Raw genomic sequence first — 16,492 nt, forward strand, 5'->3', positions numbered from 1 at the left:
GTTTTTCCACTTGCACCTGGCACTCGAGCAGCTGCTTCCTGCATTGCTGCTCTAAGTTTTGGTACTCCAGCGTTGTGGGTCGAAAATCGTCGATAGAGATGCACGAGGAATTTTCAAAAGCGGTTAAAGCTGCACGCTTATTCTCCGAGCTATCTATGCTTCCTTATACTATCCAACCAAGTTTTGTCTCCTGCAATGTTGGCAATTGGGCTGATAGTCGAATCTGTCCGACGCACATTAAATCGAAGAACAAACCAGAACCTATCAACAGATCGATACGTTGGGGCTTGGAGAAATTAGGATCAGCTAGTTTTAGATTATTCGGCATTGGCCAATCCTTTGCGTCTACGCCGAAGTTAGGCTGCATTTCCGTAATTGAGTTGGTGACAATTGCAGCGAAGGAAGCTCGATAGCTTGCGTCCTGGGATTGTACAACTATATGTACAGACTTGCTCGAAGGCAGAATGGAATCTCCGATTCCAGAGATGTGAACATAAGACGAGCGATGATCCAACTGCAACTGATCAGCAAGTCTAGATGTTACAAAGTTTGCCTGTGATGCAGAATCCAAAATGGCACGACATGGGATAAGTGCTCCATAACGATCTGTTACATGGACGAGGGCAGTAGGTAGCAACACGTTCTGGCTAGGCTGAGATTTCTGGATCGAGGGGGAGGGCTAGAACACCCGCTTGCTAGAAGCACAGTCGCGGCCTCTTGCTGGATCGATTCCTCGGCCGGTGAAGAGGAAGATGAAGCACCAGTTCCCGATGGAATGTGGAGTAGCGTGTGATGTTTGGCCTGGCAATGCCTGCAAAGTCCTGACCTGCACCTCTGCAATTCATGGCCTTTGTTGAGGCAGTTCAAACACAAGCGGCTCTTCTTTGCTTCTTTGTATCGTTCAAACGCAGAGAGATTCAGGAATGCCTGACATCTAGATATGTAATGCTCGGAGGAATTGCAATGGTTACATATGGGGTTAGGATGGTCGTTACTGGAGGTGATAAGGGTGACAGGTTTGTCTTCTCCCACCTGTTGACTAGGACTTGTTGCCATGGCTGATCCCAAATTCTCCAGCATCCGACATCTCGCTTCCAAAAATGAGGCCATGCTTGACCACCGAGGCAATACTGACGTCGGCAAGCTCTCTTCCCATTTCTCCTTTGTTTTGTGGTCCAGTTTCGTGCCTATGATGAAGATCAGCAACCCATCCGAAATCTCCTGCGGGGTCGCCAAGGTCTGAAGTGCACGCAAGTGCGAATTGATTTTGTCGCTGAGCGCGCGCAAGCCGATAGCTGAGCCCTTCTCCACCCCTTGCAGCCCGAAAATAGCCTTGACGTGTGCCTGAAAATGTAACAGTTTATTATCGAATCGCAACATTAGCAAATTCAACGCCTTGTCGTAATTCTCCTCAGAAAGTTCCAAGGAACGAATCGTATCCAGCGCAGCACCATATAGACATCCACGAAGATATTGGAATTTTTCGATAATTGGTATACGATGGTCTTTGCGCACCATTGTCGAGAACATCGAGTGGAATTCTGGCCAATCCATGTAGCTCCCACCGAATCGCGGAAGCTGCAACTCGGGCATTCGAGAACGGCCTATACTATTATAGGCGAACAACGACGAATTCCCCTCGAGAGTATGCCGAGCCGTTGAATAGGCAACATTTACCGTGCGAGCAGCCATCAACTTCCGCGACAGCCTGGACCTAACCTTCACATAAACATTCGAAAAGTCCAGTCGGGCATCATGGGCTAACTGCAGGAACCCCGCCCTTTCAAGGCTCGTTTGAGCGGCATCGAAATCCGCATTCATTCGCTCGATTTGCTCTAAGCGAGCTTGAAGTTCTGCCTCATCTAACTCGGCAAGCTCTTCCTTGGTGAGAAAGCGATCCATGGCCTTTAATTGGCGCGCGATGGACTCAGCCTTGTGCTTGTAGAAATCTATATCACTCGGCATTGCTGCGTTCGCGACATTGGTAGGCTCAGGTGCTGCCATGTTGAGGTTTTAAAAGAGTCACTCAGCACGACCGAAAAAGACACCCTGTATACGTATAAACGTGGGAACCGAAAGCAAAGGGATTCCAGCTAATGCCTTTAGCTGTGCGGCTGTGCGAGCTGTCCGATTCCGCTTTGTACTCCGCTTGTGTGTACTAGTGAGTTCACTGCACTGCCTACCGCACTGCACTGACCGAATTGTCGCGACAGAGAAATTAATTGCCAGCAATGCGTGTATGTAGGTGTATGTAAGTGTGTTTTAGCACCGAATTGTGCTTAACCGCCGAAAATTTGCTAGGGCTAACAAATGTCGATCGCGAATGATTATTAATTGACACTGCAACTCAGAGATCACGTCGGGGTCACCAAATTTTATGTGGAGATAATGTTTTTTATCCCCAATCGGCCGACTAATTATTTCGAATTAAATAAAACTCGGCGCAGAAATAAAATTACGATATGTTCTTTAATGCGTGACATCCAAATTGCAAGTGTGGCTTGCCTGCCCTTTACATTGCCGCTCCGATCGCTAAGCGCAGCTTCGCTCGGCCGACGTCGGTAGGCAGACGCAAAGCGGAGATAGCGAAGAGCGAGCTGGCAGAGAGCGTTTAGCAGGGCAAGCAAGCGCAAAGCTTTAACAAACAAATGAGTGACATAGACATAAGTAACAAACAAAATAAGCGGCTGAGGGCCAAGAATTAGGTGCTATTTGGCAAGCAGCTAATCGGCTGGGTTCTGCTCCGAACAGTAGTATTAATTGCCGCCGCGAGTCTAGTAAATGTCGAATCTGGATATGTGTTTGGTGGCGGCATTCGCTAGATTTATTCCCCGGCAATTGGAGCTGCCACTTGTTTCCGCTTCGCTTTATCAATTGATTTACGATCCCCGATGCGAATGTGACTGCGAAAACTGAGATGGAAACTGAAGTCGATGCCCCAGCCCCAGCCCGCTACCCCATCAAATGGAATATAAAATACTTAAACATTACGATTACGAGCCTCTGATGTACGCCATTTGCAGCGGCAGTCCCAGTCGCAGTCGCAGTCCGCAGTCACAGTTACAGAGAGTTGTCAGTGGTGCTCTGTGGCTGTTGGCATTTCATAATCGCTGCTGCCAGTTCCATGGAAAGTGCACTCAATTATGGCCAACAGACAGGCGCTCCAAGTGCTGCTCTCTCGCTCTCCCGCTCTGGCTCCCGCTCTGGCGCTACCAATGGCATGAGGAGTATCTCGCAAGAGTATCTCATCTCACATTATGGGCTGCCTGCCAAGTCTTCGTCTCCATCTCCATCTCAGCCCGAGTCTCAGGCACAGCCTAAACAAACATTCAAATGCCCAGCACACTTGGCTTGGATTTTCAGCAGAAGCCAACGCCAACATGGCCAGAAAGAGGAAGTGGAGACCCATACCAGAGTCCCAGAGCCAAGCATAGGCCTCGGCATCATCATCATCATCAGCCGCGAAGCCGTCAACTCGAGACGTCAATGCTTTATTGACTCAACGCATTTGATCGGCCTGCGTATTCCCCATCCGATCCGATCCCATCCCATCCGATAGAGACCCCTTTCCCAGCGCACATCCCTGGCGCTTATATCTGGCCAAATATTTGCGACTCCCATTGTGACCAAGTCCGCGAGTGTGTGTTCAATTTGTTGCCTGCTAATTGCCACGCTGCTTGCGCCTTTGTTTGGCCGGCGATTTGCACCTTTTTAGCTGTTAGTTGGCCATCCGCTAACTGCTCTCAATGCTCCGCTAATTGAGTTGGTCAACACGGGCTTCTCTCTCCCTCTACCTCTCCCTCTCCCGCTGGCCATCAATGGCTCATAAACCTGGCAGTTGAATAACCAGAGATCGAACCCCCAGCTAATGGGCAATGTCGCACGTCTATGACAAATATCTGAGGCTCCGACTCCGACTGCGGCTCTGGCCCTGGCTCTAAGGTCCTCCCAAGCTGCGGCGCCTTTTCGGTTGGGGTCCGGTCTCCGGATGCAATTGCCGCCATTAAAACTTTAATTTGTTAACAGGCAAATGAATTGAAATTTCGTTTATGACCAATATCCAAAAGATCATAAATATATTATTGTTATTATGGAAATTATGCCATGAATGGGAGAGCCGGTGAGAGCTAGGACTCCTCGCAGCGGTAGGTCTTTCTCCGCCTCCGCCCCCACCTCTGCCTCAGTCTCTGCCTCATTGATGATATTATTAACATTATTTTGTGCTTATTAATGCCTATGTGCCCGACCATAAAACGAGCATTATTTTTATGTAAATGTCATTGAGGTGTCTCTACAGCCGGCTGAGAGTCGATAGGAAAAACAATTATTAATTTGAACCGCGGGTCAAGACACCGCAAGGCTGTTAAGCAACCAATGCCCAAAGACACCGACGACGACCCGACCCGCCTTGATTGCGGATTCCGTCTAATTGAAATGCAACAACAACCACAAGCGTGTAGCTGGAGCGAAAGAGCGGCCAGAAATGCATTAGCCAAAAGATACAAACGGCGGCCACCCCGGAGTACGGAGTACGCGTACGCGTACGAGAGTCAATGCCGAAGACAAATGATCGCAAACAATGGGCCGGCGAAAAATGTCAGATAATGACAATATTTTGGCATTTGAATATGACAGACAATACAAGCCAAAAGCTCCTTGTGGAGAGTGCAGCAGCAAGAAACTTTTCATTTATCATGCGATGAAATGCCAGACCCAAGCAAATTGATCGCCAAACGATCTCGCTCTCCCTCCGGCACGGTGCCCGATGCCCGATGCGCGATGCCCAAATCATATATCAAAATCTCACGTACTCGCACAGATGCGCGCTATGTTGGTGGGTGGCCCGTGGCCGCCAAAGGATTCTCTGCTCGTTTAATTAATCAAGCCGTGCAAACAGTGTCCTGTGTCCACATGAAAAAACAAAAAAAAACGAGGGGGAACGTTGTGAGTTGCTGCGGACACCGCAACTCTACAGTTTGTAGTGGCCAGTTGTGACTCTAAAACTCCAGAGAACAGCTTGGGAAGTACGGCCCTCGCGTTTAACATTAACTCTGCTCTTTACAAAAACAAGATAAGAGATCAATTACAAGAGAGCAGTAGTTAAAGCTTCCATTGAAGAGCTTAATGTCTAATTTAGAGAAGCAGCGTGGATTTGTGGGAGTTATGTTTTAAAGCTTTACTAGAAATCATACGATTACTCCGTTAGTCGTGGAAGCTATGTGTAAGCTTTGCTTAGCGTCGTACGATTACTCCGTTATCTAGGGAAGCAAGGTGTAAGCTTTGTCTAAAATCGTACGATTACCCCGTTGGTTGTGGAAGGTAAAGTTCCGATCGTAAGGGCTAAGGCAAGTAATAGAACTTCTGGCTAGATCATTGCTATAGTGAAGCTGTGCGAATTCGGATGTGTCTTTTTATACAAATATATATATACAAGTGAATTTGAAAACGTTGTGCAATCAAACACGTGCCAAGTAAATTGAAGTTCTGGTGGACTACATTATTCCTTTTGGATTAAGAAAAATAAAAGGGCTGGAAATCTTACTACGTTCGACACCTCCAAGAACGAGGTCGTCAAAGCCCATCGATTTCTTAGTAGATCTGGGAAAGACCTCGGATTTCCCAGGAACCAGCATCTACATAAACCAACGATAACTACAACCAAATAAACCAGAAAGAGCCGTTGAAAGATATATTAGAGTGAAACCCGAAGTTATGTGGATGCATACTTGAGCTGAAGTACATTTTGGAGTAAGACGAGAAGAATGGTTTTCTTGCGAGTTCGGAGAAACTAATATGCCGCCCTCGTCACCCTTCTCGCTTATGAATCAAGCGCGCGGCTAAGGCTTTCGCATGTAGTTCTTCGCAATGTGTGGAGTGGCTCTCAAACTGTGAAAATAAAACATTATTCTGCGGCGATCCACACTGCCGTTTAATAGTCGTCGTGTGAAAATGTACCAAAGTATTAGTTTTTAATCTCGTCATGAGATTTTCCATTTATTAAAGATTAGGCTACGCACTAACTATTTTTGTATTGTCTAGATTTAAAAAGAAAAAAAAAAAACCAATAATGTATATAATTACCCATAATTAGAAATTAGCGCAAATGAAAACCACATTTTTTTAAGATCCGCCGTTGAGTGGCAAATCGTCGTCGTACGGGTATGGAAATGGAAAGAAAATCGGTGTTTCATCCGAATTAGAAGTGAAGACCTGTATATTCATAATTTTTCTCCCTTCCTCAGAATATGTTCCTACGTCGCCCCTTGAGCTCAACGGACACGCCGGATAATTCGTATAAAGTATGAGTGAGTTACGAAACTTCCTTAAACGGAATTCTTGAGTATTTTCGAAATATATATCTGTCTTATAAAACTTCTATTCCGGTATATAAAACAACCATATCCGTGCCATAATTTAAAGCGGATCGGCTACTAATTTTTCTTTCACGTTTGCCTTCTAGTTATATAATTATCATATTTTTCTCTTCTTTCCAATTTAATTTCTTTTACGCCATATTCTCTACACATAAGTCCTATATACATATACACATATAACAAGGTATAACTGGATACTATTTCCTCCTTCTTTATTTAATTACTTTATGCTAAGTTTATACTTATCTGGAAAACCATGAAGTCCAAACCCTTAAATTTTGAATTATTAAATAATAATTAGTAGATAATAATGGAACATTAAACCTTTCGTGTTTGTCCTGAGTAGAGCCTGAGGAAGTCCGATGATCAAATAGAGATGCGCTCGATTAGGGTTATGCTGTCGATTAAACGGCATACAAAGGTAGGGAGGGTAGAGAAGGGGTCAAAGTCATCTGAGTTCCCCAAGAGCGACGGAATATAGCCTGACTATTTGTCGGTAGTCGATTAACCAGTTAGTTAAAATTCACATTCTTTTCTTTTTGATTTCTTTTGTAGAGTTCCTTTTGAACATTAAATCAAGTGTACCTAAAACATCTTTGCGAATGTGTTCGTATAGCAGCTTCCGGCGAGCTAGTTAGAGCATAGCTAAAGGTACACGTTCCGAAATCCTGCTATACTATTGGTGTCTGACCGTCAAAAAAAGTATGTACAACCTCCATCCGTACATACAATCTCACACCTCTACGAATATGAATTTCTGGCACATTACATAGATTGGCGCCCAACGTGGGGCACGAGTACGAGTTACTACTGGTTAAAACCCCCAAAAACTTTGCTCGTTGCAATTTTAAATTCCACATTAAAATTAATACTTCCCGTCCAACTACTGTAACGGAGGATATTGATGGAATTTTGGGTTTAAGATTCTGAGTTTCGGAATACCTAAACAAATAGAATCCGCCAGGTAGCAAGGGATGGAAACTGATATTTTTTTTTGTTACCAGAATTAATTTGCGAATATACGACAGCTATTTACAAAGGCGGATAGGTCGGCCAAATTATAATAGGATAACCCCAAAAGAGTTTATGAGGGAAGAGTATCGATGGCTTTCGGAAGTCTAATTTTCTAGATATAGATTTGGAAATTAGCCATTGCCAAGGTTACTGACCACATAAACATACCATAGACCAAATTAGATTTCATTGAGGTTATATTCCGGCGACAAGAGAAAGCGTATATCGGACGGAGTCAAGCCCGAAAAGGACAAATATTGGGTATTTAGGAAAATTTTGTAGAATTTATTGAAGCTTTGGTCCTATAATTAGGGATTTCCACATTTAGTGATCAGAACTCGTATTACTGGGTTACCTTAACATGTCACCAGTACAACGTACCCCAGGGGGCAAGGCGTCGGGTGACGTGGACGCCCAGATCTGTGGTATATGTCAAGAAGCCATAAGAAGAAGTCAACTAATATGTACTGCATCTTGTGGGCACAGGTATCGTGATACTTGCATGAAAGAATTCGTGAAAAATAACAGAAATTGCCCCGTATGTAGGGCGGAGTTGAATCCGGAGGAACTTTCGTTTGATGAGAATACTCTAGCAGCCGAATTACCACCCGAAATGGGTTCGGGTATAGTGCCGTTAGAAGGGGGATCCAACCCGGAGTCAAACGCTTCAGAGAGAGGACGTCAAAAGTCAAGAGGGACTAGGCCTAAACAGGGACGGGGAACTACATCGCGCAGAGGGATGCATACTAGGTTGCAGTCTCAACAATTTCGGGATAATTCTTTGGGCAGTATCAGCCATAGGTCGGGCGAAGGAGATATGCCGGAAAGAACCATTGAGGTTATACAAGCCCTGATAAAAGGTGAGCAGAAAGATATGATGGTGGAGCTAAGTTCATTCGTTAAGAATTTGATCGAAGAAAACCTACGCGGACAATTAGGTAGGATGGCTATAGATTCAGATAGCACGCCTGTGCAAGCGACAAGGCAAAATCACGAGCCTAATATAACAGGAAACTCATTGTCTTCAGAAAATGGAAGGGAAAGGGGATTACCACATCCAAATGTCTCTAACAGGGCAATAGCTCCTGGGAAGGCCGCTAATATCTTAGCCAGTTGGCGACTAAAGTTTGACGGATCCAAAGACGCTATGCACGTCGACGAATTCCTGTACAGGGTTCGTTCACTTACATCCTCCACTTTAAATAACGATTACGAATTACTCTGTGACAATATGCATCTGCTTTTCTCGTCTAAAGCCAGCGATTGGTTTTGGAACTTTCATAGAAAGAACCCACAGTTTTCTTGGCAAACTTTTTCTGCCTCGTTCAGACAACGATTCGATGATGCTAAAGATGATTTCGATTTGTGGGAGTTGATTAGAAAACGCCGTCAGAGAGAGGGTGAATCGTTTGACGATTACCAGACGGCCGTCGAAGAATTAGTGTCCAGGCTCTCACACGAGGTTAGCGAAAATAAGTTAGTAGACATTTTAAAAAGTAACGCAAAAACGGCCCTCAGATATGAACTCTTGCAGCTCAAAATCAGCGATCGAACTGGCCTTAGAGAAGAAGTTCGCAAGCATGAAAACTTCTGTAAAGACAACCATAACCCTTTTCCACGAGGTAAATTCAGCAAACCGAATGTAGCAGAAATACTTACGGACCATGAAGATATGGAGGAAGAAGACGTTTCGCAGATTTATAGTAAGAAACTAGCATGCTGGAACTGCGACCAGGAAGGGCATCGTTTTGATGATTGTTTAGGAGAAAGGCGAATTTTCTGCTATGGGTGTGGTGCTAAGGATATTTATAAACCTCGATGCGTCAAATGTAACCCAGCGAAAAACTTGAAACGGGATGTACCGACCGGAGCCCAGTCAGTACATCCGACCAAGAACAGCAACTAAACGAAAGCAAACCAACTACCTTAAGAGGGCTTTCCGAAGGGGTAGTTGACGTAAAACCGGATATGATACTACACCAAATTTGTACAGGTATAGATGTAGCGACTCAAACGATGGAGAGCAAAGAGTTAGATTCAGAAAATGTGAATACGTGGTTTAAATTGATAGTTAAGCCCAAACGATCGACGGTCCGGAGACGAGCGTTCTGGAAAAAGGTCCAATCTGTTCGAAAACGTTTAGTCCCAGCAGTTATTCTGAGTTCAGATAACCGAGTGTACCCGGAGGTAATGATCGAAGGGCAAACTTATAAGGCTTTGCTGGATTCAGGAGCAACCATTAGTTGTTTGGGTGGGAGAGCAGCAACCTTTTTAGCACATCACCCACAATCTCAGAAGTGTTTGGGAACCATACGCACTGCCAGCAACGAAGCTTGTACCGTAGTGTCCAAATTGGTGGTTCCGATTGAATTCCGTAAAATAGTTAAGGAAGTAGAGTTCTTTATCATACCAGATTTAAAGCAAGATGTTTATTTAGGAGTTGACTTTTGGAAAGATTTCGGTCTTCTATCCCAATTATTATGACCCGAGAAGGAACTGTGAGCTGTTTGGAGAATAGAGACGACACGATTATGAAGGAAACGCCTAAAATGCATTCCCTAAATGAAGAACAAAGGAACCAATTAGAGGCGGTAATAAGAACCTTTCCGTCATATGAATGCGACGGACTAGGTCGTACACACCTAATACAACATTCTATGGTAATCAATGCCGAAGTACCCGTCAAACAACGACATTGGCCCATTTCCCCGCGAAAGAGAAAGTGATGTTCGAAGAAGTAGAGAAGATGATTAAGCTGGGCGTGATAGAACCTTCAAATAGTCCATGGAGTAGCAATTGCGTCCTAGTAAAGAAAGGGAACAAGAATAGGTTATGCCTTGATTCTCGAGAGATCAATAAATATACCCGAAAAGATGCATACCCCCATCCCCATATAGATGGGATACTCAGTCGATTGCCACCTGCCAAATACATAACGGGACTCGATATGAAGCATGCTTATTGGCAAATTCCCCTAGAGGAGTCTTCACGCCAATACACCGCGTTTACCATACCTAACCGACCGCTGTATCAATACAAAGTTATGCCTTTTGGTCTAACCAATGCCTCACAAACCCTCTGTCGTTTAATGGATTAGGTAATACCTGCTAACTTGCGTACGAGAGTGTTTGTTTACCTCGATGACTTACTAATTTTATCAGACGATTTCGAATCCCATTTAATGTTACTGAGAGAAGTTGCAGTACACCTACGAAAGGCTAATCTTACGATAAACATTGCCAAGTCGCACTTTTGCATGCGTGAGATTAAGTATCTGGGGTTCATCATTGGATACGGACAGGTAAAGACGGATCCGAGTAAAATTGAAGCTATTAAAGAATTCCCCGTTCCCAAGACGGTAAAACAATTGCGACGATTCCTTGGTCTTGCTGGGTGGTACCGTCGTTTCGTCGTCAATTATGCAACGGTAAGTTGCGCCATCACAGAACTATTAAAGAAACCGAAAGCGTATGCGTGGAACCCTTTGACCAATCAGGCATTTGAAAAACTTAAACAGTGCTTGACGTCAGCTCCCATTTTGTCTACTCCTGATTTCTCAAAACCCTTTTTGCTGTTATGTGATGCTAGTACTGTAGGAATTGGTTGTGTGATAGCTCAGAAAAACGAAGAAGGAGAAGAATTACCCGTAGCCTTCATGTCCGAGAAGCTATCTAAAGCTCAGAAAAACTACTCAGTCACGGAATTAGAATGTTTAGCGGTGATAAAGGGAATTAAAAAGTTTCGTGCTTATGTAAAAGGTCAGGCATTCGAGGTGATAACCGATCATGCCTCATTACAATGGCTTATGCGTCAGAAGGAGTTGTCTGGTAGATTAGCTCGATGGGCCATAAAACTACAGGGATTCTCTTTTGAGATAACGCACCGGAAGGGCTCACTAAACGTGGTAGCGGATGCCCTATCGCGTAAAGAGGAAATTACTGTTTCTGAAATGGAAGAGCAGGGTCCGATAGTTGATCTATCTGCCGCAGAATTTAAATCACCAGAATATATGACTTTAATTGATAATATTCGCGTTAAGTAAGTCAAATTACCAGACTTGAAGTTTCTCAATGATTTTGTCTACAAAAGAACCGAACCTGATCAGGGAAATAATGGTGTAGATAATCTATCTTGGAAATTGTGGATTCCTAGGGAACTCACCCAAGGTGTAATCTCGCGGGCCGCCCAATGCCGCTCACAGTGGAGTAGGGAAAACCATCGAAAAGATTAAAAGATATTTGTTTTGGCCAAAAATGAACAAGCAAATACGTGAGTATGTAACTCATTGTGAAGTGTGTCGTCACACCAAACACCCGAACACCGTGTTGAAACCACCCATGGGAAAACCAATGGTGTCTGATCGTCCGTTTCAAAAGCTTTATATGGATTTGCTGGGTCCATATCCCCGATCCAAGAAAGAGCATATTGGTTTACTTATTATCGTAGATCACTTCACAAAATTTCATTTCCTATGCCCCCTTAGGGTGTTTACTTCCAATCGGGTGTGCGATTACCTCGAAAATTATTTGTTCTGTACATTTGGAGTCCCCGAGGTGATATTAACAGATAACGGATCTCAATTCGTTTCTGGAGCCTTTCAGGCTTTTCTAACCCGCTTTGGGATACAACATATTCGTACGGCGATATATTCACCACAGGCGAATGCCAGTGAGAGACTCAATAGATCGGTGTTAGCAGCTATGAGAGCTTACATAAGCCGGGATCATTCCACTTGGGATACCAAATTACCGGAAATCAGTGCTGCTCTCAGATCCAACATTCACCAAAGCACCGGGTACTCGCCCTATTTCCTAACCTTTGGACAAAATATGATTCTGAATGGCAAAGACTATGAGTTGCTTCGCCGCTTAAGACTCTTATCGGAGGATAGCCGCATTAGTTATCCGGAAGCACTACAAATTATTCGCGAATCGGCAAAGAAAAAGGTGAAAGAGTCACATGAACAAAATGCTAGGCGATATAATCTACGCTGTCGGAAAGTAGAGTTTAAGGTTGGAGAGCCAGTACTTGCCCGCAATTTCTGCCAAAGCAATGCTATTAAAAAGTTCAATGCAAAGTTAGCGCCGGTTTTTATTTCAGCCGTGGTATCTAGACGAGTTGGCTCATCCTATTATCAACTGAAGAACGAACAGGGTAAAAACTTAGGAATATTTCACCTCAAAGACATACAAGTGAAACACTAGGCAACTGTCCTTTTTCCGTTTAGGCTTCGCCAGTTAAAACTAGCGCTTCCTCAACTGTGGTGTAGTGGCCAGTTGTGACTCTAAAACTCCAGAGAACAGCTTGGGAAGTACGGCCCTCGCGTTTAACATTAACTCTGCTCTTTACAAAAACAAGCTTTACTAGAAATCATACGATTACTCCGTTAGTCTTGGAAGCTATGTGTAAGCTTTGCTTAGCATCGTACGATTACTCCGTTATCTAGGGAAGCAAGGTGTAAGCTTTGTCTAAAATCGTACGATTACCCCGTTGGTTGTGGAAGGTAAAGTTCCGATCGTAAGGGCTAAGGCAAGTAATAGAACTTCTGGCTAGATCATTGCTATAGTGAAGCTGTGCGAATTCGGATGTGTCTTTTTATACAAATATATATATACAAGTGAATTTGAAAACGTTGTGCAATCAAACACGTGCCAAGTAAATTGAAGTTCTGGTGGACTACATTTTTCCTTTTGGATTAAGAAAAATAAAAGGGCTGGAAATCTTACTACGTTCGACACCTCCAAGAACGAGGTCGTCAAAGCCCATCGATTTCTTAGTAGATCTGGGAAAGACCTCGGATTTCCCAGGAACCAGCATCTACATAAACCAACGATAACTACAACCAAATAAACCAGAAAGAGCCGTTGAAAGATATACTAGAGTGAAACCCGAAGTTATGTGGATGCATACTTGAGCTGAAGTACATTTTGGAGTAAGACGAGAAGAATGGTTTTCTTGCGAGTTCGGAGAAACTAATATGCCGCCCTCGTCACCCTTCTCGCTTATGAATCAAGCGCGCGGCTAAGGCTTTCGCATAAAGTTCTTCGCAATGTGTGGAGTGGCTCTCAAACTGTGAAAATAAAACATTATTCTGCGGCGATCCACACTGCCGTTTAATAGTCGTCGTGTGAAAATGTACCAAAGTATTAGTTTTTAATCTCGTCATGAGATTTTCCATTTATTAAAGATTAGGCTACGCACTAACTATTTTTGTATTGTCTAGATTTAAAAAGAAAAAAAAAAAACCAATAATGTATATAATTACCCATAATTAGAAATTAGCGCAAATGAAAACCACATTTTTTTAAGATCCGCCGTTGAGTGGCAAATCGTCGTCGTACGGGTATGGAAATGGAAAGAAAATCGGTGTTTCATCCGAATTAGAAGTGAAGACCTGTATATTCATGTTCCTGTATGTTCCTACGTCGCCCCTTGAGCTCAACGGACACGCCGGATAATTCGTATAAAGTATGAGTGAGTTACAAAACTTCCTTAAACGGAATTCTCGAGTATTTTCGAAATATATATCTGTCTTATAAAACTTCTATTCCGGTATATAAAACAACCATATCCGTGCCATAATTTAAAGCGGATCGGCTACTAATTTTTCTTTCACGTTTGCCTTCTAGTTATATAATTATCATATTTTTCTCTTCTTTCCAATTTAATTTCTTTTACGCCATATTCTCTACACATAAGTCCTATATACATATACACATATAACTAGGTATAACTGGACACTATTTCCTCCTTCTTTATTTAATTATTTTATGCTAAGTTTATACTTATCTGGAAAACCATGAAGTCCAAACCGTTAAATTTTGAATTATTAAATAATAATTAGTAGATAATAATGGAACATTAAACCTTTCGTGTTTGTCCTGAGTAGAGCCTGGGGAAGCCCGATGATCAAATAGAGATGCGCTCGATTAGGGTTATGCTGTCGATTAAACGGCATACAAAGGTAAGGAGGGTAGAGAAGGGGTCAATGTCATCTGAGTTCCCCAAGAGCGACGGAATATAGCCTGACTATTTGTCGGTAGTCGATTAACCAGTTAGTTAAAATTCACATTCTTTTCTTTTTGATTTCTTTTGTAGAGTTCCTTTTGAACATTAAATCAAGTGTACCTAAAACATCCTTGCGAATGTGTTCGTATAGCAGATAGGAGAGTAGGAAAGATCCCACGACATTCCGGTGAGCTAGTTAGAGCATAGCTAAAGGTACACGTTCCGAAATCCTGCTATACTATTGGTGTCTGACCGTCAAAAAAAGTATGTACAACCACCATCCGTACATACAATCTCACACCTCTACGAATATGAATTTCTGGCACATTACAAGTTATACCCGATACTTAGTCAGTATGGCTCTCCTCCGGCAGACGCCGCTAATATTGAACGACACGACAAAAAATGCGTGCGAGAGAGACAGAAAATCAGTCTGAGCGTGACGTCGGGCGCTGCGTAGCCACTGCAAATTGATTTGTTCCTTTTGGCTATAAAAATTATCTGATCTGATCCAGATTCAGCAATCTGATAGATATAGTCATTATCTATGATTCTGCGTTTTTAGATTTCTCGATTGTGCAATATTGTGGATGCAACAGATTTTCGTTCTTTGTGGGGCGGAAGGGGGTGGGGCGAAATTTTGAGATATACGTTTTATAGTGAGATCTAACAGAAGTGTGGATACTAAATTTGGTTACTCTAGCGTTAATAGTCTCTGAGATTTGTGGATGCCCCAGATTTTCGTCCTTTGCGGGGGCGGAAAGAGGTGTGGCGAAATTTTGACACAAAACGGTCAAGGTCCGATATCACAGGAGTGTGGATACCAAATTAGGTTGCTCTAGCTCTTATAGGTTCTGAGATCCTTGAACTCATATTTTGCAATTGGTAAAAAAGACCATTAAACATGTGTGTTAGAGAGAGACAGAGCGAGAAAGAATGAAATTGTTTTCTTGATTCTGGCTATAATAATTATACGATCCGGTTCAGATTTTGCACTTTAGAAGATATAGTCATCCTCTACGATTCGGCGTTTTTGGTTTTATCATATCTTTAAAAATGTGGATGCCACAGATTTTCGTCCTTTGTGGGAGCGGAAGTGGCCGGGGCGAAGTTTTGAAATATTTTTGTAGCAGTGACATATCACAGAAGTCTGGATCCAAAACATCGTTGCTCTAGCTCTTATAGTCTTTGAGCACTAGGCGCTGAAGGGGACGGACAGACGGATGGACGGACGGACGGACGGACGGACGGACGGACAGACGGACAGACAGACAGGGCTCAATCGACTCGGCTATTGATGCTGATCAAGAATATATATACTTTATGGGGTCGGAAACGATTCCTTCTGGACGTTACACACATCCACTTTTACCACAAATCTAATATACCCCAATATTCTTTTTATACCCGATACTCAAATTGTGGTAAAAGTGGATGTGTGTAACGTCCAGAAGGAATCGTTTCCGACCCCATAAAGTATATATATTCTTGATCAGCATCAATAGCCGAGTCGATTGAGCCCTGTCTGTCTGTCCGTCTGTCCGTCCGTCCGTCCGTCCGTCCGTCCGTCCGTCCGTCCGTCCGTCCCCTTCAGCGCCTAGTGCTCAAAGACTATAAGAGCTAGAGCAACGATGTTTAGGATCCAGACATCTGTGATATGTCACTGCTACAAAAATATTTCAAAACTTTGCCCCGCCCACTTCCGCCCCACAAAGGACGAAAATCTGTGGCATCCACATTTTTAAAGATACGATAAAACCAAAAATGCAGAATCGTAGCGGATGACTATATGTTCTAGAGTGTAAGATCTCAACCAGATCGTATAATTATTATAGCAAGAATCAAGAAAACAATTTCATTCTTTCTCGCTCTGTCTCTCTCTAACACACAGGTTTCATGGTCGGCTTTGCCAATTGCAAAATATGAGTTCAAGGACCTCAGAACCTATAAAAGCCAGAGCAACCAAATTTGGTATCCACACTACTGTGATATCTGACCTTGACCGTTTCGTGTCCAAATTTCGCCACACCCCCTTCCGCCCCCGCAAAGGACGAAAATCTGGGGCATCCACAAATCTCAGAGACTATTAAGGCTAG

The sequence above is a fragment of the Drosophila miranda genome, assembly GCF_003369915.1.
Source record: "Drosophila miranda strain MSH22 chromosome Y unlocalized genomic scaffold, D.miranda_PacBio2.1 Contig_Y1_pilon, whole genome shotgun sequence".
Classification (NCBI taxonomy): domain Eukaryota; kingdom Metazoa; phylum Arthropoda; class Insecta; order Diptera; family Drosophilidae; genus Drosophila; species Drosophila miranda.